Source organism: Dendrobates tinctorius, unplaced genomic scaffold (assembly GCF_039654945.1).
Source record: "Dendrobates tinctorius isolate UK_male_01 unplaced genomic scaffold, ASM3965494v1 ptg000011l, whole genome shotgun sequence".
NCBI classification, from domain to species: domain Eukaryota; kingdom Metazoa; phylum Chordata; class Amphibia; order Anura; family Dendrobatidae; genus Dendrobates; species Dendrobates tinctorius.
Window position 1 is genome coordinate 71,438,706 of NW_027361679.1, and position 26,938 is coordinate 71,465,643.

The 26,938-nt window shown below is 45.3% G+C and overlaps 1 protein-coding gene across 1 annotated transcript in view; it reads left to right on the top strand.

The window, feature by feature from the left end:
* The window catches only part of CSGALNACT1 (chondroitin sulfate N-acetylgalactosaminyltransferase 1), a 601,617-nt gene that overhangs the window by 290,561 nt on the left and 284,118 nt on the right, over positions 1-26,938 (top strand). The window contains exon 4 of the mRNA XM_073543233.1: positions 1,148-1,222. The gene's annotated coding sequence lies outside the window, so the exon portion shown is untranslated. The remainder of the gene's footprint in view (positions 1-1,147; positions 1,223-26,938) is intronic.

The window sequence follows — 26,938 nt, forward strand, 5'->3', positions numbered from 1 at the left end:
TAGCAGGCAATGAGGTAGACGTCTCCCTGCAGGACCCCGCGACCATATTAGATCCGGGGGCCTGCAGCAGGGAGTAGGACTTCCGGAGCGACGCAGCACATCGCGTTGCTCCAGGGGTCGCAGGGAAGCACGGAGGGAGCCCCCTCCCTGCGCGCTTCTCTCCTATGCCCCCGGTACACTGCGATCATGTTTGATCTCAGTGTGCCAGGGGTTAATGTGCCGGGGGGGCGGTTCGTGACCACCACTGACACACAGTGCCGGGTGTCAGCTGTGATAATCAGCTGACACCCGGCCGCAATCAGCTGCGCTCCCCCCGTGAGCGCCGCTGATCGCCTGTGACGTAATATTCCGTCCTTGGGACTTAGGTCCCAGGTCACATGGACACATATTACGTCCAATGTAGGAAAGGGGTTAAAGAGAATCTGTCACCTATATTTAGTGATAATGTGTCCTGCATGTGAAGACTTCCGGGGCATAGACCGCGCTGGAAAATACCGGCGCTTGCGTTATAGCGATTATATGCTTCGCCCACAGTCGGGCAAAGCTTACTGCGCAGGCGCCGGGGGCCTTATGATATCTCCCCATGTGGCTATTTGGCCCTGTATATAGCTGGAGTCACACATAGCGACTTACCAGCGATCCCGACAACGATATCAGCGTGTCAGTATCGCTGGTAAGTCGCTATGTGATCGCTGGTGAGCTGTCACACAGACGGCTTCACCAGCGATCAGCACAGCGACGCCGAGCGCGCGGTGTCGCTGTGTTCGTTTGTTACCAGCGTGCTGATGCGGGGAGCTGGTAACTAACGTACACATCGGGTATCCAAGGGACGTGCGTCCCTTAGATACCCGATGTGTACGTTAGTTACCAGCAGAGCGCTGGTCTCCCGCCTGTCACACGCAGCGATGCGTGCTGGCCAGCGGGAGATCAGCGACGAAAGAAATGTCCAGAGGTTTCTTGCAGCGATACCGGCAGGGGGCCGGTTGCTGATCGCTGTCACACACCGCGATCTCGCTGGTGAGATCGCTGTTGTGTCACAAAACTTGTGACTCAGCAGCGATCTCGCTAGCGAGATCGCTATGTGTGACGGGGCCCTTCAGTTCTTGTGATGATTATTGCTCTGATCTCTTTGTTTCTAATTCTATAGGGAGAATCTGAGCATAAACCTTGGCGTACCCACAAGAGAAATTGACATGTTCCAGATTTGAAACATGCACCACAGGTCAGTATACGCTGGATAAAAAAAAACAGTGGGCAAAAGATTTCTATAAATCCCATCCACTTTGCTGCAATTGTAAGATGCTGCTTTTTTGTGCAACAAAATGTCAAAAACACATTGTGGGAACTTGGCCTAAGTGTCAAGAAACTGCTTGGCGCATCTTTTGCAATATGAAAAATGGTAGAGGTGCAGGAAAATCTGTGAAAGCCAGGCATAAGGGTCCCGTTTCACTTAGCGACTCACCAGCGATCCCGACAATGATACGACCTGGTAGGGATCTCTGGTGCGCTGCCAAACTGGCAGATCTCTTCAGCAACGCAGAAACTATCCAGCGATCAAACACAGCGATGCGTACTGGCCAGCGGGACGCAGACGATGAAAAAATGTCCCAGGACATTCCTGCACAATCAGCGATATCCAGCAGGGGGTCGGTCGCCGCTGCGTGTCACATGTAGCGAGATCGCAGGCAAGATCGCTGTTGCGTCACAAAATCGGTGACGTATTAGCAGTCTCGCTAGCGATCTCACTATGTGCGGCAGGGCTTAAGTCAGTTTGCACCATGGTCTTTTCTGATTCCATTTATAGTTTGCTAGTAACACCCATAATCTCTGAATGTTATCTCCAGGTGCCAATAGACCCCACAATCTCCTGTTTATTTACTCTGATCTGGCTATTTGCATAAGGATTTGCATTCTATCTTGTTAATTAGACTCTAAAGGGCCTGTCACACTAAGCGATATCGCTAGCAATATCGCTATAACGTCACTGGTTTTTGTGACGTTATAGCGATATTGCTAGCGATATCGCTAAGCCTGATACTTTCCTCCGACCGCTCCCCCGCTGGTTATCGCTGATCGCGCGAGAACGTCCTGGACCGTTTCTCGTCGTCAGCTTCCTGCTGGGCTTGCTGTGGCACCGACGAGCGACGCGTGGACGCGGGCGGGAGGACGTCAGGATTGCCTCGTTTGACAGGTAAGTAGCGACCACCGACCGCTGCTATGTCGCTGGTGAGATCTGCCTGTGTGGCAGCTCACTAGCGACCACTTAGCGATGCACCAGCGATCCTGACTGTGTCATATCGCTGGTCGGGATCGCTGGTGCATCGCTAAGTGTGACAGTACCTTAACATCTCTGCTGTTATTAATGCTTTTGTAGATAATATGTAGGTATTACATTTTATACAGGAAGCTAAATCCATTAGACTTTTCAAACTATAGAGGCAGAAATACTTTCTCCTATTCCTTCTTTTTTCTCTTAATTAAATTATTTTAATAATGTAACTGATCATCCATAATAATAAAAATTGAAATACCCAACTTTCGAGAACTTTACTATCATTGTAACTGGTTTAACCCCTTTACCCCCAAGGGTGGTTTGCACGTTAATGACCGGGCCAATTTTTACAATTCTGACCACTGTCCCTTTATGAGGCAATAACTCTGGAATGCTTCAATGGATCCCAGTGATTCTGACATCGTTTTCTCGTGACATACTGTACTTCATGTTAGTGGTAAAATTTAATTCATATAACTTGCGTTTATTTGTGAAAAAAACAGAAATTTGGCGAACATTTTCAACATTTCGCAATTTTCCAACTTTGAATTTTTATGCCATTAAATCACAGAGATACGGCACACAAAACTTAATAAGTAACATTTCCCACATATTTACTTTACATCAGCACAATTTTGGAACCAAAATTTTTTTTAGGAAGTTATAAGGGTTAAAAGTTGACCAGCGATTTCTCATTTTTACAACACCATTTTTTTAAGGACCACATCACATTTGAAGTCACTTTGAGGGGTCTATATGATAGAAAATACCCAAAAGTGATACCATTCTAAAAACTGCACCCCTCAAGCTTAAAACCACATTCAAGAAGTTTATGAACCCTTCAGTTGCTTCACAGGAATTTTTTGAATGTTTTAAAAAAATTGAACATTTAACTTTTTTTCACAAAAAAATTACTTCAGGTACAATTTTTTCTATTTTACCAAGGGTAACAGGAGAAATTGGACTGCAAAAGTTATTGTGCAATTTGTCCTGAGTACGCTGATACCTGATGGGGGGGAACCACTGTTTCGGCGCATATTAGAGCTCAGAAGGGAAGGAACGCCGTTTGACTTTTTCAATGCAAAATTAGCTGCAATTCAGATTGGACACCATGACACATTTGGAGAGCCCCTGATGTGCCTAAACAGTGGAATCCCCCCCACAAGTGACCCCATTTTGGAAACTAGACCCCCCAAGGAACTTATCTAGATATGTGGTGAGAACTTTGAACCCCCATGGGCTTCACAGAAGTTTTAACGTACAGCCGTACAATTAAAAAATCATATTTTTTCCACAAAAATGATCTTTTTACCCCCAATTTTTATTTTCCCAAGGGTAACAGGACCCCAAAAGTTATTATGCAATTTGTCCTGAGTACGCAGATACCCCATATGTTGGGGTAAATGACTATTTGGGCGCATGGCAGAGCTCAGAAGGGAAGCAGCGCCATTTGACCTTTTTGTCTGGAATTGAGATCGGATGCCATGTTGCGTTTGGAAAGCCCCTGATGTGCCTAAACAATGGAAATGCCCCACAAATGACACCATTTTGGAAACCAGACCCCCAAGGAACTTATCTAGATGTGTGGTGAGAACTTTGAACCCCCAAGGGCTTCACAGAAGTTTATAACTTACAGCCGTACAATTAAAAAAATCATATTTTTTTCCACAAAAATTATCTTTTCACCCCCCAATTTTTATTTTCCTAAGGGTAACGGGACCCCCAAAAGATATTGTGCAATTTGTCCTGAGTATAATGATACCCCATATGAGGGGGTAAATCACTCTTTGTGTGCATGGCAGAGCTCGGAAGGGAAGCAGCGCCATTTGACTTTTTTGGCTGTAATTGAGATCGGACTCCATGCCGAGTTTGGAAAGCTCCTGATGTGCCTAAACAGTGGAAACCCCCTACAAATGACACCATTTTGGAAAATAGACCCCCCCAAAGAACGTTTGTAGATGTGTGCTGAGCACTTTGAACCCCGAAAGGCTTCACAGAAGTTCATAACGCCCGGGTGTGAAAATAAAAAAATCATATTTTTCCACAAACATGATCTTTTAGTCCCCATTTTTTTATTTTCCCAAGGGTAACAGGAAAAATTTGACCCCAAAAGTTGTTGTCCAATTTGTCCTGAGTACGCTGATATCTAATATGTGGGAGAAAACTACTGTATGGGGACACGTCGGGGCTCGGAATGGAAGTAGTGACGTTTTGAAATTCAGACTTTGATGGAATGGTCTGCGGGTGTCATGTTGCCTTTGGAGAGCCCCTGATGTGCCTAAACTGTGGAAACCCCCCCACAAGTGACCTCATTTTGGAAACTAGACCCCCCCCACGGAACTTATCTAGATGTGTGGTGAGCACTTTGAACCCCCAAGTGCTTCACAGAAGTTTATAACGTAGAGCCATAACAATATTTTTTCCACAAAGATGATATTTTTGCCATCAATTTTTTATTTTCCCAAGGGTAACAGGAGAAATTGAACCCCAAAAGTTGCTCTGCGATTTGTCCTGAGTAGGCTGATACCCCATATGTGTTTGGGCGCATGGCAGAGCTTGGAAGGGAAGGAGCACCGTTTGACTTTTTCAAAGCAGAATTGGCTGGAATGTAGATCAGACGCCATGTTGAGTTTGGAGAGCCCCTGATGTGCCTAAGCAGTGGAAACCCCCCAATTCTAACTCCAACCCTAACCCCAACACACCCCTAACCCTAATCTCAGCCCTAGCCCTTGCCGTAACCCTAATGAGAAAAAAGGAAATAAATACATTTTTTAAAATGTTATTATTTTTCCCTAACTAAGGGGGTGATAAAGGGGGGTTAGATTTACTATTTTTAGCGTTTTTTTTTATGTTTGGCAGCTGTCATAGGCTAAAAGACGCTTTTTACTGTAAAAATAGTTTTTGCATCACCACATTTTGAGAGCTATAATTTTTCCATATTTTGACCCACAGAGTCATGTGAGGTCTTATTTTTTGCGGGACGAGTTAACATTTTTATTGGTATCATTTTCGGGCATGTGACACTTTTTGATAGCTTTTTATTGCGATTTTTGGGACGCAGAATCAACAAAAACCAGTATTTCATGAATTTCTTCGGTGGCTGCATTTACACCGTTCCGCGTGTGGTAAAATTGATAAAGCGGTTTTATTCTTCGGGTCAGTGCGATTACAGCGATACCTCATTTATGTCTATTTTTATGTTTTGACGCTTTTATACAATAAAAACAATTTTATATAAAAATAATTATTTTTGCATCCCTTTATTCTGCGAGCTATTACTTTTTTATTTTTTGCTGATGACGCTGTGTGGCGGCTATTTTGCTGGACAAGATAACGTTTTCAGTGGTACCATGTTTATTTATATGCATCTTTTTGATCACGTGTTATTGTACTTTTTGTTCGGCGGTATGATGATAAAGCGTTATTTTTTGCCTACGCTGTTTTTTAAGGGTATCACTAAAGGGGTTAACTAGTGGAACAGTTTTATAGGGCGGGTCGTTACGGACGCGGCAATACTAAATATGGGTTCTTTTATTGTTTTTGTTTTTTTATTTACAAAAAAAAATTATTAGGGATTTTTTTTTATTTATTTTGGATTTTTTTATAAATTTTTTTACGCTTGTTTTTTTTTTTTTTTACTTTATTATAATGTCCCAATGTCGGACATTAAAATAAAGTGTCAGATCGCTGACACTCTGCAGTGCCCTGTGTCAGATCAGCAATCTGACAGGCGCTGCACAGGCTTCCTCAGTGCCTGCTCTGAGCAGGCACTGAGGAAGCCGCCTCCCTGCAGGCCACTGAAGGCCCCCGCGGCCTTCGGGGACCTGCAAGGAGGAGACAATTGGAGCAGCGCAGCACACCACGCTGCTCCGAGAGTCTCGGGGAAGCACGCAGGGAGCCCCCTCCCTGTATGATTCTTCCCTAATCCCCCGGTACACTGTGATCATGTTTGTTCGCAGTGTGCCAGGAGTTAATGTGCCGGGGGTGGTCCGTGACTGCCCCTGACACATAGTACCGGGTGTCAGCTGTGATAATCAGCTGACACCCGGGCTCAATCAGTGGCGCCCCCCCCGGAGTGCCGCTGATCGCTATGACGTACTATCCCATCCCCGGTCATACGGGCCCGGGTACCGTGGACGGGATAGTACGTCAGATGGCAGAAAGGGGTTAAAGGGGGTGAAAGACTATTCTTTTTTTGTAAGATGCACCTGAGCTAGTTGCATGGTGTCAGACACTGGTGAGCAAAAAATAAGGATAGGTTCATATTGCGTTTGAGCAGTCTGTTCAACGCATTCATTAAATGACTGCGCTAACGCTACTCATTTTTCTGATCACGTTAGGCGATTGCGTTACATCGCGTTAATGCCACGGTGTAACGCAATCCGTTAAACGGACTGCCATAACGTTATGTGAACACAGCCTTACTTGTACTCCGTGGGGAAACCTGGCAGAAGAATGTGAATAGGTGTCCTGGGAAGGGATCAGCAAATATGTAGGGGCATCAGGAGAGGAGCTCCCTGAACAGACTGTAGATAGGTTATTTATGGGGAACCTGTTATTAGACTAGTTCTGCCCGAACTAAAGGCAGCATGTGTCAGCTGTTGGTTATGTAAGGGAGAAGACCGGGCTGCGGGTACCTGCTTGCCGGGACAGGAACTGTTGAGGATGCCTTCCCTGTTTCCTGGGGGAAGGAATAGGTGACCGGACAGACCCCTGGAACAGGGGGTGTTTAGTCAGAGACCCGCGGGGACTTGAGAGAGAGGAGCAGGATACCCAGTGACTACCAGCGAGCAAGGTGCCATACGTTCATTGTCCGTGAGCACAGCTCGTGTGCCACATAAGAGAAACTGGTACAAACCAGACAGGCCTAAATGCATCTGCACTAATACAGGGTGCAGCGGACCCAAGTAAAATGGCAGCTGCACAGGTGCATCAATACTGTTTGAACACTGCCACATGCGGATTATTTCTTCTGCACTGGTGTACCACACGGCCAATCCCTGATTTTAGGCTGGCTGTTTCATTTGGTATTTATGCACCTGTGCAGCTGCCATTTTACTTGGGTCCGCTGCACCCTGTATTAGTGCAGATGCATTTAGGCCTGTCTGGTTTGTATCTGAATTTTTTGGAGGATTTTTTCCTCTTTTTGAGATTTTCATGTTAGAGTAGGACTGGCAAGTGTAAGGAACTTTGACGCAGTTTGCCAGCTTCCGAATTAAGGCCTTAATATCAACCAATACCTTACATATATTGATATGTTTTTTGTGCACTTTTTATATTTCTTTCAGGGTGCAGTTGGGCCCAAATGGTTCTGCAAACTTGTGGCCTCTGTTCACACGGGATGCATTCTAGTTGGCACTGGGCAGCCCCCCTATATGGTGTTACTAAGAGGTTGTGAACCAGAAGCCCTGCATTCCCTGTGTGAACACTGCCACATGCGGATTATTTCTTCTGCCCTGGTGTACCACACGGCCAATCCCTGATTGTAGGCTGGCTGTTTCATTTGGTATTTATGCACCTGTGCAGCTGCCATTTTACTTGGGTCCGCTGCACCCTGTATTAGTGCAGATGCATTTAGGCCTGTCTGGTTTGTATCTGAATTTTTTGGAGGATGTTTTCCTCTTTTTGAGGTTTTCATATAAGAGAAACTGGGTACGGGACAGACACTTGCACCCTGATTTGCCAGTTAATAGTTGCCAGTCTACATTGGACCCGGACAGCGCTGCGGCCTTAATTGACTCGGCGCATCAACTTATGGGCTAGGGGCTCAGTGGAAGGTACCGGAGACCGACCACTGCCGCCAGAAGACAGATCCTCGTTCCCAACAGGACCTTCCTGGATAAGCACCGCACTATTGACTTCCCAGCAGGAGTCACAGTCTGAGGAACTTCTGACACATTAAGTGGTTCACAAGAACTGCCCTTACCTGATTCATTGTTCCTTAACTCTGCATATCCTTTGCAAATTGAACCGTTTATTTTCTCATTTAACTGTTTACCTCCCTGCGTGGAGTATCCCCCTGTTAAAGTAAAGTTATTAACCCTTGCTCTGCCTTCCGTCACTGCATCCCGCAACCTGCTCACGCTTCGCATAGTCAGCAGGATGCAGTCCACAGGACCCAGGAGACAGATCAAGTGGTTGGGGGTGCCCCAAGGGCCAGCATCTGACTGGGGACAATGTTGAGCAACCTCTCAAAATTTACAGGGATCAACACTCTATTATGAGACTGGACTGAGCGAGTAAAGGGCATGTTGAGAATGCACCCCATGAACCCTGCAATGCAGGCAGAAATTGCCATGATGGCCCTTGATGGAGAGGCGAGGTGCTCTGTTATGTTCCGGCCCCCGCATGAGTGAGAGGCCTCTACCAAGGTGTTACAGATCCTAGAGGAGATGTATGGGGATCCCACTGACGTTGAAGAATTGCGCATGCGTTTGTTTAGCTGTGTCCAAAGGGAGGGGGAGTCCGTAACCCAATACATAAACACGCTACAGGAGATCCACGCTGCGATTGCTAAGTGGGATGACGTAGGCGTAGGGCCTCCTGATATAATTCCGAGGGACCAGTTAGTGGCAGGCTTTAGAGATGCGCTGGTTAAGCAAGCTTTGCGATAGCGCCTGAGTGCTAGACCGTGTCTGACTTTTGCAGAAATTGGGGCGGAAGCGCGCATAAGAGAGCAGGAGCAAGGGACTGTACCCATGGCAGGGATGGTTTGGAGCCGCGAAGTACCTACAGTACAGACCAAAAGTTTGGACACACCTTCTCATTCAGAGTTTTCTCTATTTTCATGACTATGAAAATTGTAGATTCACTCTGAAGGCATCAAAACTATGAATTAACACATGTGGAATTATATAATTAACAAAAAAGTGTGAAACAACTGAAAATATGTCATATATTCTAGGTTCTTCAAAGTAGCCACCTTTTGCTTTGATTACTGCTTTGCACACTCTTGGCATTCTTTTGATGAGCTTCAAGAGGTAGTCACCGGAAATTGTTTTCACTTCACAGGTGTGCCCTGTCAGGTTTAATAAGTGTGATTTCTTGCCTTATAAATGGGGTTGGGACCATCAGTTGTGTTGTGCAGATGTCTGGAGGATACACAGCTGATAGTCCTACTGAATAGACTGTTAGAATTTGTATTATGGCAAGAAAAAAGCAGCTAAGTAAAGAAAAACGAGTGGCCATCATTACTTTAAGAAATGAAGGTCAGTCAGTCTGAAAAATTGGGAAAACTTTAAACGTGTCCCCAAGTGCAGTGGCAAAAACCATCAAGCGCTACAAAGAAACTGGATCACATGAGGACCTCCCCAGGAAAGGAAGACCAAGAGTCACCTCGGCTGTGGAGGATAAGTTCATCCGAGTCACGAGCCTCAGAAATCGCATGTTAATAGCAGCTCAGATTAGAGACCAGGTCAATGCCACACAGAATTCTAGCAGCAGACACTTCTCTACAACAACTGTTAAGAGGAGACTTTGTGCAGCAGGCCTTCATGGTAAAATAGCTGCTAGGAAACCACTGCTAAGGACAGGCAACAAGCAGAAGAGTCTTGTTTGGGCTAAAGAACACAATGAATGGACATTAGACCAGTGGAAATCTGTGCTTTGGTCTGATGAGTCCAAATCTGAGATCTTTGGTTCCAACCACCATGTCTTTGTGCGACGCAGAAAAGGTGAACAGATGGACTCTACATGCCTGGTTCCCACCGAGAAGCATGGAGGAGGAGGTGTGATGGTGTGGGGGTGCTTTGCTGGTGACACTGTTGGGAATTTATTCAAAATTTAAGGCATACTGAACCAGCATGGCTACCACAGCATCTTGCAGCGGCATGCTATTCCATCTGGTGTGTGTTTAGTTGGACCATCATTTATTTTTCAACAGGACAATTTCCCCAAACACATCTCCACGCTGTGTAAGGGCTATATGACCAAGCTGCAGAGTGATGGGGTGCTACACCATATGACCTGGCCTCCACAGTCACCAAACCTGAACCCAATGGAGATGGTTTAGGGTGAGCTGGACCGCAGAGTGAAGGCAAAAGGGCCAACAAGTGCTAAGCATCTCTGGGAACTCCTTCAAGACTGTTGGAAGGCCATTTCCGGAGACTACCTCTTGAAGCTCATCAAGAGAATGCCAAGAGTGTGCAAAGCAGTAATCAAAGCAAAATGTGGCTACTTTGAAGAATCTAGAATATAAGACATACAGTATTTTCAGCTGTTTCACACTTTTTTGTTAATTATATAATTCCACATGTCTTAATTCACAGTTTTGATGCCTTCAGAGTAAATCTACAATTTTCATAGTCATGAAAATAAAGAAACTCTTTGAATTAGAAGGTGTGTCCAAACTTTTGGTCTGTACTGCACCTCGAACGAGGAAGAGCCGGAGTGGTCCCGCGAATTACAGCAGGAATGCGGAAAATGAGGGCAGAAATAGGGAGCCTAAAGAAAGCCCTCGCTGCTACCCTGGAGACCAATCCTATACCCCGGGATAACTTATGGAAAGAAATAGAAGTTATAGGAGAGATACAGAACTTAAGAGAAACTTCAGCAGCAGCCCCAGAGTTTAATCCCGTATCGTGGGAAGAAGAGCGATTACTCCTGGAGGACGATGATCCAGACGGAATCACCCACCAGACAGGCACAGAAGTGAGTGTTGGACTTGTGGAAAAATGGGACACCTGTCAAGGAGTTGTCGTACACGAAACTGCCAACAGCAAAGATTCGCTTACCCCTCCGAAGGTCATGCTCACTGGAGAGAATGCGGTACCTGGAAGAAATGGTACCATGAGCGAAGGGGAGCCTCACCCAGAGCAAGGCAGAGCCATAGCTTTGGATGCCGAGATGTAGAGCCACAGCTATAATAAGGCAAGTTGAGCCAGGTGCTGAAGCAGCAGGCAGCAGGGGCGGCATTATGCGCTCTTCTACCTGCAGCACCTACAATTTAGCCTCTGCACGCTGCTGCTGCGGTCGTGCAAGAGACTGTAATTGATGAGATCACAGAGGGGAAGGAGTCAGGGCCCCCTGATCATGTGACCCCTGACTCCTCCCCTCCAGTGACCTCATCACAGGTCCTGTAGTCGCTCCTCTCCTCATCTGTAGCGTCTTCACTCCGGGTATCATGTGACCCCTGACTCCTCCCCTCCTATGACCTCATCACAGGTCCTGTGCGCATCAGCCCTTGTTTTATGCAGGACTCTGCTGTCTGTGCTGGCTGTCATCATCCTGGATGAGGGAAGTTTATTTGTGGGGTCAGGGGAGTTTACAGGGTGGTTGTAGCAGAGCCGCGAGTGTGTGAGGTGTACGGAGCAGAGCTGCACATGTACGAGGTGTACGGAGCAGAGATGTGTACGGAGTGGAGCTGTGTGTGTGTACGAGGTGGACGGAGCAGAGATGTGTACGGAGTGGAGTTGTGTGTGTACATGGAGTGGAGCCGTGTGTGTGTACGAGGTGTACGGAGCAGAGCCGCAAGTGTGTGAGGTGTACGGAGCGGAGCTGTGTGTGCGAGGTGTACGGAGCGGAGCTGTGTGTGTACGAGGTGTAAGTTGCAGAGCCGCGTGTGTACGAGGTGTAAGGAGCGGAGCCGCGTGTGTAAGAGGTGTAAGGAGTGGAGCCGCGTGTGTAAGAGGTGTAAGGAGCGGAGCCGTGTGTGTGTACAAGGTGTACAGAGCGGAGCAGTGTGTGTGTACGAGGTGTACGGAGCAGACCCGCTAGTGTGTGAGGTGTACGGAGCGTAGTCGTGTGTGTGCGAGGTGTACGGAGCGGAGCCGTGAATGTACGAGGTGTAAGGAGTGGAGCCGTGTGTGTAAGAGGTGTAGAGAGCGGAGCCGCATGTGTAAGAGGTGTAAGGAGCGGAGCCATGTGGGTGTACAAGGTGTACAGAGCGGAGCTGCACTTGTACGGAGCAGAGATGTGTACGGAGTGGAGCTGTGTGTGTGTACGGAGTGGAGCCGTGTGTGTGTACGGAGTGGAGCTGTGTGTGTACACGGAGCCGAGCCGTGTGTGTGTACGAGGTGTACAGAGCAGAGCCGCGAGTGTGTGGGGTGTACGGAGCGGAGCCGCGTGTGCGAGGTGTACGAAGCGGAGCTGCGTGTGTATGAGGTGTAAGGAGCAGAGCCGCGTGTGTACGGAGCGGAGCCATGTGTGTGTACAAGGTGTACTGAGCAGAGCTGCACGTGTACGGAGCGGAGCCGCATGTGTACGAGGTGTAAGGAGCAGAGCCGCGTGTGTGGGAGGTGCACGGAGCAGAGCTGCACGTGTACGAGGTGTACGGAGCAGAGCCGCACGTGTACGGAGTGGAGCCGTGTGTGTGTACAAGGTGTACGGAGCGGAGCTGTGTGTGTACAAGGTCTATGGAGCGGAGCCGCGCGTGTGGGAGGTGTACGGAGCAGAGATGTGTACGGAGCGGAGCGCTGTGTGTGTACGGAGCAGAGCCGTGTGTGTACGAGGTGTATGGAGCAGAGATGTGTACGGAGTGGAGCTGTGTGTGTACGGAGTGGAGCCGCGTGTGTGCGAGGTGTAAGGAGCAGAGCCGCGTGTGTATGGAGTGGAGCCATGTGTGTGTACAAGGTGTACTGAGCAGAGCTGCACGTGAGCGAGGTGTACGGAGCAGAAATGTGTACAGAGTGGAGCTGTGTGTCTACATGGAGCGGATGTGTGTGTGGGTACGAGGTGTACGGAGCAGCGTCGCGAGTGAGTGGGGTGTACCGATCAGAGCTGTGTGTGTGCGAGGTGTACGGAGCGGAGCCACGTGTGTAGGAGGTGTAAGGAGCGGAGCCGCGAGTGTACGGAGCTGTGTGTATGGAGTGGAGCCGTGTGTATGGAGTGGAACAGCACGTGTACGGAGCAGAGCAGCACGTCTGCGAGGTGTACAGAGCAGCGCATGTGCGAGGTGTACGGAGCAGAGCTACACATGTACGAGGTGTATGGAGCGGAGCCGCGTGTGTGTGTGAGGTTTATGGAGCGGAATCGCGTGTGTACGAGGTGTATGGAGCAAAGCCACATGTGTACAAGGTTTACGGAGTGGAGCCATTTGTGTACAAGGTTTACAGAGTGTGGCCACATGTGTACAAGGTGTACGGAGCAGAGCCGCATGTGTACGAGGTTTACGGAGTGGAGCCGTGTGTGCGAGGTGTACAGAACGGAGCTGTGTGTGTACGAGGCATAAAAAGCGGAACGGTGTGTGTATGATGTATGCGGAGCCATACGTGTACAAGGTGTATGGTGGGGAGCATTCATACCTCCCAGCGGGACAGTCCCGATTTTGAGAGAGGTTCTGCCCCGGCTGGGAGCTTACTTTTACCACGGACACAGGAGTACACGGCAGAGCCCCGTGGAGCACTTTAAAATTCGCATGTGACATTCCACCGGAAGTGACGTGCTAGAAGCTGACTGGAAATGAGGTAATTTCGGGAGGAAATTGTGACGGAACCATGGAAGCACTTCAGGGAATGCTTCAGATCCATCACCGTGTCCTCCCCCAACAGCGCGGACAGCAGGATCGCCTTGGACTCGGGGATGCCGGCCATGTGAGCGGATCATGATATGTCCTGCATCAGGAGGCTCAGGTGGGCACTTCAGTGAGAGCCGGGCTGCTATAGTATCTTTATAGAATCTTTCTTTCTCTCTCTGCTTCTTTCTTTCTTTCTTTCTTTCTTTCTTTCTTTCTTTCTTTCTTTCTTTCTTTCTTTCTTTCTCTGTTATTTCATTCTTTCCCCTCTTTCTTTCTCTCTCTGTTTTCTTTTTCTCTCTGTTCTTTCATTTTCCTCAGTACCAGTCAGTGTGCCCACAGTACCAGTCGAATAAGAGGGGTAGGAAACTAGGTGGCACTGGTCACATTGAGCCTCTCATACTTTTTACTGGTGTATAATCATATGCCCTGAGCACCCCCATAAAGTGGGCCAGCGCCAGACAACAGGGTACAAACAAATCACTATTACTATCAGTCCAAGTGGACAATTATATAGGTAAAGTTAATGATGTCCCTGTGCCAAGCACTGCGGAGGATCAGAATACGTTGAGGAGACCAGAACAGCGGGGTTTGGGTAGAAGAATTATATGGGGCCCATTACACTGTATGAAGTAATATATGGTGCCCATTATACTGTATGAAGTAATATATGATGCCCATTATACTGTATGCAGTAATATATGGTGCCCATTGTGCTGTACGAAGTAATATATGGTGCCCATTATGCTGTATGAAGTAATATATGGTGCCCATTATACTGTATGAAGTAATATATAGGGCCCATTATGCTGTATGAAATAATATTTGTGGCTCATAATACTGTATGAAGCAATATATGGGGCCCATTATACTGTATGAAGTAATATATGGGGCCCATTATACTGTATGAAGTAATGTATGGGGCCCACTATACTGTAAGAAGTAATATATGGGGCCTATTATGCTGTATGAAATAATATTTGGGGCCCATTATACTGTATACAGTAATATATGGGGCGCATTATACTGTATGAAGTAATATATGGTGCCCATTATGCTGTATGAAGTAATATATGGTGCCCATTATACTGTATGCAGTAATATATGGTGCCCATTATGCTGTACAAAGTAATATATGGTGCCCATTATGCTGTATGAAGTAATATATGGTGTACATTATACTGTATGAAGTAATATATGGTGCCCATTATACTGTATGAAGTAATATATGGGGCCCATTATACTGTATGAAGTAATATATGGGGCCCATTATACTGTAAGAAGCAATATATGGGACCCATTATGCCATATGAAATAATATTTGGGGCCCATTATACTGTATACAGTAATATATGGTGCCCATTATCCTGTATGAAGTAATATATGGTGCCAATTATACTGTATGCAGTATTATATGGTGCCCATTATGCTGTACAAAGTAATATATGGTGCCCATTATGCTGTATGAAGTAATATATGGTGTCTATTATACTGTATGAAGTAATATATGGGGCCCATTATATTGTATGAAGTAATATATGGGGCCCATTATACTGTATGAAGTAATATATGGTGCCCATTATGCTGTATGAAGTAATATATTGGGCCCATTATACTGTATGAAGTAATATATGATGCCCATTATACTGTATGAAGTAATATATTGGGCCCATTATACTGTAAGAAGTAATATATGGGGCCCATTATGCTGTATGAAGTCTTATATGGGGCCCATTATGCTGTATGCAGTAATATATGGGGCCCATTATACTATATGAAGTAATATATGGTGCCTATTATTCTGTATGAAGTAATATATGGGGCCCATTATACTGTATGAAGTCATATATGGGGCCCATTATACTGTATGAAGTAATATATGGGGCCCATTAAGCTGTATGAAGTAATATATGGGGACCATTATACTGTATGAAGTCATATATGGGGTACCTGCTTGCTGAAACCGGTACTGTTGAGGCTGCCTTCCCTGTTTCCTGGGGAAAGGAACAGAAGACTGGACAAGCCCCAGGAAGAGGGGGCGTGTTAGTCAGAGAACCCGTCCGGAAGCTGAGGGAGAAAGCGCACGAAGCAGCAGAGAGGCCACTGCCATCAGCGTGCGAGCAGCAGGGCAGGCAGCGCGCTCTGCACCCAAACCGCCGGCACTGCGACGGAATGCAGCAGACAGACTCGGTGGTCTAGAGACAGTTTTGGTGTGGGTAGGCAGCATGCAGCAGACTGAGAGAAGTACTCCATCCCCAGAGCACCGGTGCTGTGCAGGGCTGCGTCCGTTAACCCCCGCCGCCAACCGCGGGGACTTGAGAGAGAAAGGTGCAAGTTGCCCGGTGACTACCAGAGAGCAAGGTGCCATAATTTCCGTGTCTGTGAGTACAGCGCACGTGCCACACAAGAGAAACCAGGTACGGGACAGACACTTGCACCCTAATTTGCCAGTTGATACTTGCATGTCTACGTTGGACCCGGACAGCGCTGCGGCCTTAATTGACTCGGCTGCATCAACTTATGGACTAGGGGCTCAGCGGAAGGTACTGCAGACTGACCACTGCCGCCAGAAGACAGATCCTCGTTGCCTACAGGACCTTCCTGGACAAGCACCGCACCAGCCGTTGTTGGCGCTATTGACTTCCCAGCAGGAGTCACAGTCTAAGGAACTTCTGACACGTTAAGTGGTTCACAAGAACTGCCCTTACCCGATTCATTGTTCCTTAACTCTGCATATCCTTTGCAAATTGAACCATTTATTTCCTCATTTAACTTTTTACCTCTCTTTTTGGACTATCCCCTTGTTATTAACTCTTGGTCTGCCTTCTGTCTGTCACTGCATCCCGCAACCTGCTCACAGTTATGCGATTTTGGCCAGGAATGCCTACCTCGGACTACGTGTATTGCCTGATTGGTTGCAGTGTTCCAGAGTAAAGCTGGCCATACATGTTAGATGGTCGTTTGGCCGACCACCATCTTAGCTGATTTTCCCATACATGGATACTTTTGCTTAGGCAAGGGCTTCCATGTTCTCTGAGGAAGCTGCCGACTGACATATCTCATCTCAGGAAGAACGATGCAATAGACAGTCTGAAATTGGATATGCACAATCAATAGCTCTTCAAACCATCAGTTGACTAATTCCCTCATACAAATTAGACCGGCAGCCAAACCTGTCGATATCGGCGGAGTCGGTCGACAGTAATCTAATGTGTATGGGGGCTTAAAGCTTACCAGGCTGCAGTTGCACAGCCAATGTCTCATTCATTCTTTGTGTGGTTTTTGCAGCATGACCGAAATTTATCTTTAACATATCATTTAAGATCAATTGTGCAATTGTTGCAACATGTTGTAAGCATTCACGTAACCATAGGAAATGACCTTTCCTCTGAACTTTCCAGAGAAGTGCATGACAACCAGTAAAACCAGTACGCAGTAAAAACAAATAGAACTGTGCCAGTAATGTCTATAGAGCACTGTGGAAATAATGGCGCTATATAAATGAGTAAAATAAATAAAAGTGTGGGCTCAATAGCAGCAGGATAGGAGAGGATAAAAATCTTGGTGACCTTCTGCATTTTGTTGGTAACATTCCTCACCATTAGATAACATCACTTTTAGCTTTTCGGCTGCCTGTTTACCTAGCGAAGTCACCTTTTTTTATAGGAATCGTGTTGTGGGTAATGACGCTGTAAATTTGCTCTAAGATTGCAAACTACAAAGTGACTTCAACCATACAGAGCATTTTTCATTTATAGAGCGCTAGACATGTGTAATGTCATATGGGGACATTTCACTAATTACTGCTAACAAGTAATGCAGGATATTTTTCTGCGCCGTGCTTTTTGATACGCCATTAATGTGATATTCTTTGCCATATTCTAGAATGAATGGTAAATTAGGATGTTTCTTGAATCAGATGTACTGTGCAGTCATCCTACAGCTTTGTTCAATGTAAGTGGATTTTCTATTGTCTAGGTTAGAAACACCCTATTAAGGCAGGTATTAGAGGACAGACTGATGATTGCCTGAGTGCTATGTGTAGTTGTGTTTCATTTTCTGGAGGATAGTACATTGATACCCTGCTGATTTTCAAAGATTATTATGTAATGCTTTATTTGGAGAAACTTGCACGCTATGTATGACCAGTACATTACAGGTGACTATTTATCCTTTTAAACCTCTTTCTGACCTTGGACGCAAAAGTACGTCAAAGGTCAGATCCCCCCGCTTTCATGAGGGCTGAGCCCGAATCAAAGCGGGGACATGTCAGCTGTTTTGAACAGCTGACATGTGCCCGCAATAGGCGCAGGTGGAATCGCGAGCCATCCGCGCCTATTAACTAGTTAAATGCCGCTGTCAAACGCTGACAGCAGCATTTAAAAAGCGCTTCCAACCGCTAGGCCGGAAATACGCTCATCGCTGACCCACGATGCTTTGGCATAACAACCAGAGGTCTCCTGGAGACCTCTATGATTGTTGATGCCGGATTGCCATGAGCGCCACCCTGTGGTCGGCATTCATAGCAATGCTGTAATTCTGCTACATATAGGCGATCTAATCATCACCTATATGTAGCAGAGTCGATCTAGGTGTGGCAGCTTCCAGCCTCCCATGGAGGTTATTGAAGCATGCCAAACTTAAAAAAAAAAAAAAAAAGTTTTTAAAACTATGAAAAAAATAAAAGTTTAAATCACCCCCCTTTCTCCCCATTCAAAATAAAACATAAAAAAAACCATACATACATAAATTAGGTATCGACGCTTTCAGAATCGCCCGATCTATAAAAAAAAAAAGGATTAACCTGATCACTAAACGGCGTAGCGAGGAAAAAAAATCAAAACGCCAGAATTAAGCTGGAGTCACACATAGCGACTTACCAGCGATCCCGACAATGATATCAATGTGTCAGGATCGCTGGTAAGTTGCTATGTGATCGCTGGTGAGCTGTCACACAGACAGCTTCACCAGGGATCAGCATGCTGACGCTGAGGTGAGGAGCGAGCCCGGGAGCAGCGGACAAGTGTGCCTGCTGTTCCAGTCCTCCACCAGCAGAGGGCGTGCCTGCATCCCCGGCCTCTCCTGGCAGCGTCCTGCTGCCTCCTGGTCCCCAGCGTGCTGCGGCAGGTACACACTCCGCGGGCTCTTGGTCCCCAGCGTGAGGCGGCGGCGGCACCTGTAACTCGCTGGTAACTAACGTACACATCGGGTATCCAAGGGATGCGCGTCCCTTGGATATCCGATGTGTACGTAAGTTACCAGCTGATCGCTGGTCTCCCGCCTGTCACACGCAGCGATGCCTGCTGGCCAGCGGGAGATCAGCGACAAAAACAATGTCCAGAGGTTTCTTGCAGCGATCAGCGATACTGGCGGGGGGGGGGCGGTCGCTGATCGCTGTCACACACAGCGATCTCGCTGGTGAGATCGCTGTTGTGTCACAAAACTTGTGACTCAGCAGCGATCTCGCTAGCGAGATCGCTACGTGTGACGGGGCCCTTACGTTTTTTTGTTGCCATGACATTGCATTAAAATGCAATAACGGGCGATCAAAAGATCGCATCTGCACAAAACTGGTATCCTAAAAAACATCAGCTTGGCACACCAAAAGCTCTCAACCAACACAAGATCACGAAAAATGGAGATGCTATGGGTATCGGAAAATGGCATAATTTTTTTTGTTTTAGTAAACTTTTGAATTTTTTTAACCTCTGAGATAAAAAGAACCTAGACATATTTGGTGTCTATGAACTCGTACTCGTAATGACCTGGAGAAGCATAGTGGCAGGTCAGTTTTAGCATTTAGTGAACCTAGCAAAAAAGCCAAACAAAAAACCTGTATGAGATTGCCCCTTTTTTGCAATTTCACAGCACTTGGACTTTTTTTTTCCCATTTTCGAGTACGTGACATGCTAAAACCACTGATGTAGTTCAAAAGTACAACTCGTCCCTATAAGCCCTCACATGGCCATATTGACGGAAAAATATAAAAGTTATGGCTCTGGAAAGAAGGGGAGCGAAAAACAAAAAATCAACACCAGAAAAGCTGATGTTATTAAGGGGTCAATATGTAAAATCTGCAATTTTGGTAAAAATAATTGTGCAGTATTAGACGAGACTTATGTTGAGTTCTTTTCTTGACCTTTTCTAGAAATGCCTTTCTAGGGATGAAAGACTAAAGGGCATGTCACACTAAGAGATATCGCTAGCAATATCGCTATAACTAGTGACGTTATAGCGATATTGCTAGCGATATCGCTATGTCTGACACTTACCTACGACCGGCTCCCCCGCTGGTTATCGCTGATCGCGCGAGAACGTTCAGGACTGTTTCTCGTCGTCAGCTTCCTGCGGCGCTTCCTGCTGTGACGACGAGCGACGCGTGGAGCCGGGCGGGAGGACGCAGGATCGCCTGGTGTGACAGGTAAGTAGCGACCCCCGTCCCCAGCGATGTCGCTGGTGAGATCTGCCTGTGTGGCAGCTCACTAGCGACCACATAGCGATGTACCAGCGATCCTGACCGCGTCATATCACTGGTCGGGATCGCTGGTACATCGCTAAGTGTGACAGTACCTGAAAGCTGGAGTCAGACATAGCGACTCACCAGTGATCCCGACAACGATATCAACGTGTCAGGATCACTGGCGAGTCGCTATATGATCGTTGGTGAGCTGTCAAACAGACAGCTTCACCAGCGATCAGCACAGTGACGCCCAGCATGCGGCGTCGCTGTGTACGTTAGTTACCAGCGCGCTGATGCAGGGAGCTGGTAACTAACGTACACATCGGATGCCTACGTCCCTTGGATACCCGACGTGTACGTTAGTTACCAGCTCCCTGCATCAGCGCACTGGTAACTAACGTACACATCGGGTTTCTAAGGAATGCACGTCCCTTGGATACCCGATGTGTACGTTAGTTACCAGCTGATCACTGGTCTCCCACCTGTCACACGCAGCAATGCGTGCTGGCCAGCGGGAGACCAGCGACGAAAGAAATGTCCAGAGGTTTCCAAGAGCGATCAGCGATACCGGCAGGGGGGCTGGTCGCTGATCGCTGTCACACACACTGATCTCGCTGGTGAGATCGCTGTTGTGTCACAAAACTTGTGACTCAGCAGCGATCTCGCTAGCGAGATCGCTATGTGTGACGGGGCCTAAAACCATTTTCTGAAAATCTGCTGCTTCTACCTCTCTTCCATTGAGTGAGTAAGTAAGTAAATATCAATGAAATGCAACATGTGAACTTTTACAGCTGAATTTAAGGATTGGCAATTCCAACTGTCTTGAATTTATAAAAAGAGCTAAAAAAATATATGAAAGCTTTAATTTATCCACATGCTTTAGTAGCTTTTCTTATTTTGAAGCTATATCATAAACTAGTGTGAATATTTTGTGGTTTTTCAGTTTATCTATCCTAACATTGATATCTATTAACCAGCATGAGTATTAATTCTGTTTTATGACCACCGTAATTAAACTCAAAAGGCATTGGACTAATAAACAGTGAGAGGGCTTAAAATAAAAAGTATATAACTCAAAAGTTATTGGTTAATGCAACTTAACCCAATAAAATTGATAAATAATTGGGTTATCTTGTACTATTTGGCTATTTATTATACATGACCAGCAAATGCTGGTTAATTAGTATTGCCATAATAATTTATATTAATTATAACAGAACATTAAGTAGTTTTGTTGAGGTTCTGTAAGATGGACTAATATACAGGGGCAGACATACCATTGGTGCAACCTGTGGAGCCGCACAGGGGCCCAAAAGGTAAGGGGGCCCATTTCTACCTCCGAAGCAGGTGGAACTGTGCATTATGAAGAGCTATTGGACTGCAAAGGGCCCATATATTGTTCTTGCACAGGGTCCTCTTATGTATATATGAAATATCTGTATAATGACTTTGCATTATAATTGATTGTGTCACACAGTGGAGTTATGTATAGCCAAAAGGTCTAATTACTTGTCTAATCAGAATGCACAGGGTCAATAGTTAAAGGCCTTGAGATGTTAATCAGGATACAAGCAAGCAAGAAAGGTGCTCCATGAGCACAAACATTTTCAAGTGTAGGTCAAATATTAGGGGTGATATCAACTGGCCAGCAAGTCTCCACTCTGTGTGATCTGAATACAGTGTGCTAGAAAGATAATCAAAATGCTAAGTGCAGGAAGATAGGACATCATGATTCTTTGTGCGCAAATCAGAGGGAAAGACCACAGGCTGATCACAACAACTCTTTGATTATATGGTGAGACATAGTGTCTCCAATTTGAAGGTGGGAGTACACATCTGGAGTCCCAAACTGTTGTATAAAAGACCCAAAAATGACTCAGAAAGTAAACAAAAGAACATTTAAGGGATGTACCCTAGAGGAAAGACATCCCAGGTCATAGCAAGGAAGCAGCCATTCCAAAGAAGACATTGATTACAAGGAGTGACAAGGACCACAGCAAGGTGGCATATCAAGGGGGCACCAAGCGACATACTGCCAAGACTGACTGGAGATAGAGACCTGATCGTGTGAAGGGTTCCTTTCTGGTAACTATGACATTATTTAGAGTACTGCAAATTTGTGGTAATTAGTGTATGCTCTCTGCTGCTGCTTCTTCTGACATTCTGTGATCATTTGTTATTTAGTTTATCATATAATAGGGTTCAGGCTTTATTTCTATGGCTAGCACTTTTAGTCTCCGACATGCGAGCTGAGGATGAGGGCTGCAAAAATGGAGAGAGCATTTGACTGGCTCAGGGCAGTTTAAGCTCTACCCAAAGCTAAACTGTGGCTGTATGTGTGTATGTATATATGTATGCGTGTATATATATATATATATATATATATATATATATATATATATATATATACACACACCCAGGACTGTACCCACTTCTGTGTCCTTTGCAACTGCTTGTTTTTTTGTCTTGTTTTTTTTTTTTTTTTTTTTAATACGCGAATATATATAATATATAATTATTATTTTAAAAAATCAAGCAGTCGCAGAGGACACAGATGTGGGTACAGTCCTGGGTAGATGGATGTATATATATATTTTATAACACACATGGATGTTACTGGGATCGGGTTAAAATGAGCTGGTGAAAATTTACAAAGATTAAGTGGCAAGTAAGCAAGGGAGACAATGGCTGCATTGGAGACACTTTTTTAATAGAATAGACATCAGCAAACCGTTATAGATCCTCACAGATAATGTAAGCTGATTAAGAATAATGGGGGTGCAGTTTTAGGTGAGGCAGGGCTGTTCTTACCTGTAGAAAGCTGAACTACTCATCAATAACACCATCATTTGGGAGATTTTTACATTTTATTTTTGATCTTGGAAAATCCCTTTCACTGAGATGAATGACATTTTTAACGCATGATTGATTTTTTTTATAGTTTTCAAGCAGTATGTCCATTTCGAAGTGAAGGCCATCATGCTTTTATCTGCACGGTCTCTAGGCAGGGATACACTTTTGTATATTTAGGGCTTAAAAATGTTGCAGGATTGAAGCTTCACAAGAGTTTATACTAATTTTGCTTTTCACATGGAGGTGTATTCTGTCAGAACCATAGAGGTTCCAAAGGATTCTATATTACCTATATTATTCTATATTCTATAAACCACATATCCAAGCCCTTTCCACTTCCTGCCGACTTCAACTCAAAAATATTTCACGAATCCGTTCATTCCTCAACCAAGAATCTGCAAAAACCCTAGTCCATGCCCTCATTATCTCTCGCCTTGACTACTGCAACCTCCTGCTCAGTGGCCTCCCCTCGAACTCTCTCGCACCCCTCCAATCTATTCTAAACTCCGCTGCCCGACTAATACACCTGTCCCCCCGCTATTCCCCAGCTTCTCCCCTCTGTCAATCCCTTCACTGGCTCCCCATTGCCCAGAGACTCCAGTACAAAACCCTAACCATGACATACAAAGCCATCCACAACCTGTCTCCTCCATACATCTGTGACCTTGTCTCCCGGTACTTCCCTGCACGCAACCTCCGATCCTCACAAGATCTCCTTCTCTACTCCCCTCTTATCTCCTCTTCCCACAATCGCATACAAGATTTCTCTTGTGCATCACCCCTACTCTGGAACTCTCTACCACAACATATCAGACTCTCACCTACCATCGCAACCTTCAAAAAGAGCCTGAAGACCCACCTCTTCCGACAAGCCTATAACCTGCAGTAACCACCGATCGACCAAACCGCTGCATGACCAGCTCTACCCTCGCCTACTGTATCCTCACCCATCCCTTGTAGATTGTGACCCTTCGCGGGCAGGGTCCTCTCTCCTCCTGTACCAGTTATGACTTGTATTGTTCAACATTATTGTACTTGTTTTTATGTATACCCCTCCCTACATGTAAAGCGCCATGGAATAAATGGCGCTATAACAATAAATAATAATAATAAATAATAATAATATTATCAATTTGATGTTCAATAATTGTTTTGTTTTTTTTTTTCTTTTGCATACGACCTTAATTTTAGTACGGTAGTTATATCAATGATGTCTCGGAATCTGTATATGAACGTGACTAATTATTGGAACTAGTTTACTTGATTAATAAAATTCATTAGTTGAAAATGGTATCTGACCTGCAGGCAGGGTGTTATAAAGCAGGAGGCGCTGATCAGATTGATGTTCATTGCTGTTGGAAAAGGTTCAGTAAAACTCGTATTTTTTTATTCCCTGAGATCCCTGGTGTTTATATCCATATGAGTCCAGTGGGCAATCCTACTAGTGATTGACCGTCTCCCCTGTATAACTGCATACAGAGATAGCTGTCAGTCACTAATGGACTCCTACACATACAAATAGCAGGGATTTCATTGAATAAAATACAAGTCATAATGAATATTTTCCAACAATCCTCCATTCAGCCTCTTCTTCTCCAAACCATTTTGTCCACAGATCACACTGCATGTATGACATGACCGGTTCCCTTTTAGCAATTCCTTTTTTTTCACCTAGACTAATAATTGATTCCCACAACTGAGCATAGACCAAGAATTTTCTTGTTCAGCTGAATCTGTATTACACGTTAGTGTCGTATAAAAACACCGTTAACATTTGCATATCCATTGATTAAGTGTTTAATTACCCTTAATTCCTTTTTATATCAGATGAAAGTGATGCAACCTGTTTAGAAATAACCCACTTGCTGACTCAAAAGAGGCGTTGCAATAAAAGGAAGGCCAACACCCTGAAATATACCGTAGATGGGATTTTCTTACATTTCAGTTGTCTTCATTCCATTTCACAGTATGTGATGTGTATGATATCTCTGTATGACACATTTAGCCGTGTTCTCAAATATTTGCTCAAATATTAAACCAAAGTTACTTCTAAATATAACTATAATAAATCAGAATATCTGATCTGTGTGTATTTATATGGGCCAGAATGTTTTTACACTATGCAAACATTTCTATACAGCCATGTGTAGTACAAGAAAACAGGCTGGAGGATAAGTGAGTTTTAGAAGAAGCAAAAAAAAAAAAAGGTTCCAGAGCTTGAAAAACATGTCAGGAGATATTTGCACACCCAAAGCGTCTGCATAGGCCATGACCAACTTGGCGCGTTCTATTTATCTTCATGAAAGTAACCAGCTGAATAGAATCTGACTGATGAATTTATCTTTTTGTGCGGTGGTTTGATGAAGGCGGATCACTCTGCTTACACATTTGTCAAAAGGAAGTGACATTTCTTGTTAAACGTAGTTGATAAATTTCTTACTGAATAAAAAGCCCAGCATATTGGACAGAAAAGTATTAAAATAAGCACTGGTTAGAGCATAACTGGTATTTCTTACACGCAGTCTATTTTGCTTTTCATTATGCCATTGGGTGGTAGAGAGGACAAGTTACGGTCTGGTGAAGACTTGCTATGAGAACATTGGTTGTAGAACAGCTTTTAGATGAATTCAGGTATTTGTACTCCGTTGAGTTGTTGAATGCTGACATCAGATGAGCTTAGTCTTGAAGGGAATAGTCAGACCTATCCAATCCCTCACACGGTTTCTATGGTCATGTTGCTTTTTTGGAAGATAATTTCATCCACTTGTTTTCTTATGCAATCTCATGTCCTTACTGTTTTAATTCATGTGCAAATTAACGGAACCTTTTAGCGGGATTGTGCACAGTAACCTACACTCGGTACCATTATACTGATTACAATGATATCTGGGTGATGAAATCCGGCTTGTGGTTGTTGTGTAATCTTTATTTGCAGTTTTGAGTTAATGATATGCTCGTGTTCCAGGACGGCCTGTGGGGGTCTTCATGTGGTGCTCTGATTAGGTATTCATGTGTATGGCTTCTGACAGGTCACTGATCCCTCACTGACCTGCCCCCTATTTTCATACTACATATCTTATTTTTTTTAAATTACATTCATCATGCAGGTGCCGGTTCCTGTGCTGTAGCATGATCTCTATAATATCCATATTTTCATTTTATTTTGTGACATAAATTTCTTGAGAATTTTTTTTATCTTAATCAAAATGGTGCTGGAAGGCCCCGCCTGCGCATGAGCATCATTCGGAACACAATAGATGCTACTGCACAGGTTGCGGTGCCATTTTGCTAGAGAAAAAAATTGGCTTCATGAAGATGGCACCTGCGCAGTAGCATCTTATCAGATTGCCTAACCTAATTTACTCTAAAGGTACTGTCACACTTAAGGTACTGGCACACTTAGCGATATCGCTAGCAACATCGCTATAACTTTATAACTTGTGAAGTTATAGCGATATTGCTAGCGATATCGCTGTGTGTGATACTTACCTACGACCGGCTCCCCCGCTGGTTATCGCTGATCGCGTGAGAACGTCCAGGACTGTTTCTCGTCGTCAGCTTCCTGCGGCGCTTCCTGTGGAGAGAGGAGCGTGGAGTCGGGCGGGAGGACGTCGGGATCGCCTAGTGTGACCGGTAAGTAGCGACCCCCGACCGCTACGATGTCGCTGGTGAGATCTGCCTGTGTGGCAGCTCACTAGCGACCACTTAGCGATGCACCAGTGATCCTGACTGCGTCATATCGCTGGTCGGGATCGCTGGTGCATCGCTAAGTGTGACAGTACCTTTAGCGATGCACCAGCGATCCCGACAATGATATGAAAGAAAAATTGATTTGACAGTTCCTTTATTGTAAAAGGCATCCAGTTAAATATACTTCTTTTACTTCTTTAAACGTTTTCGGTCA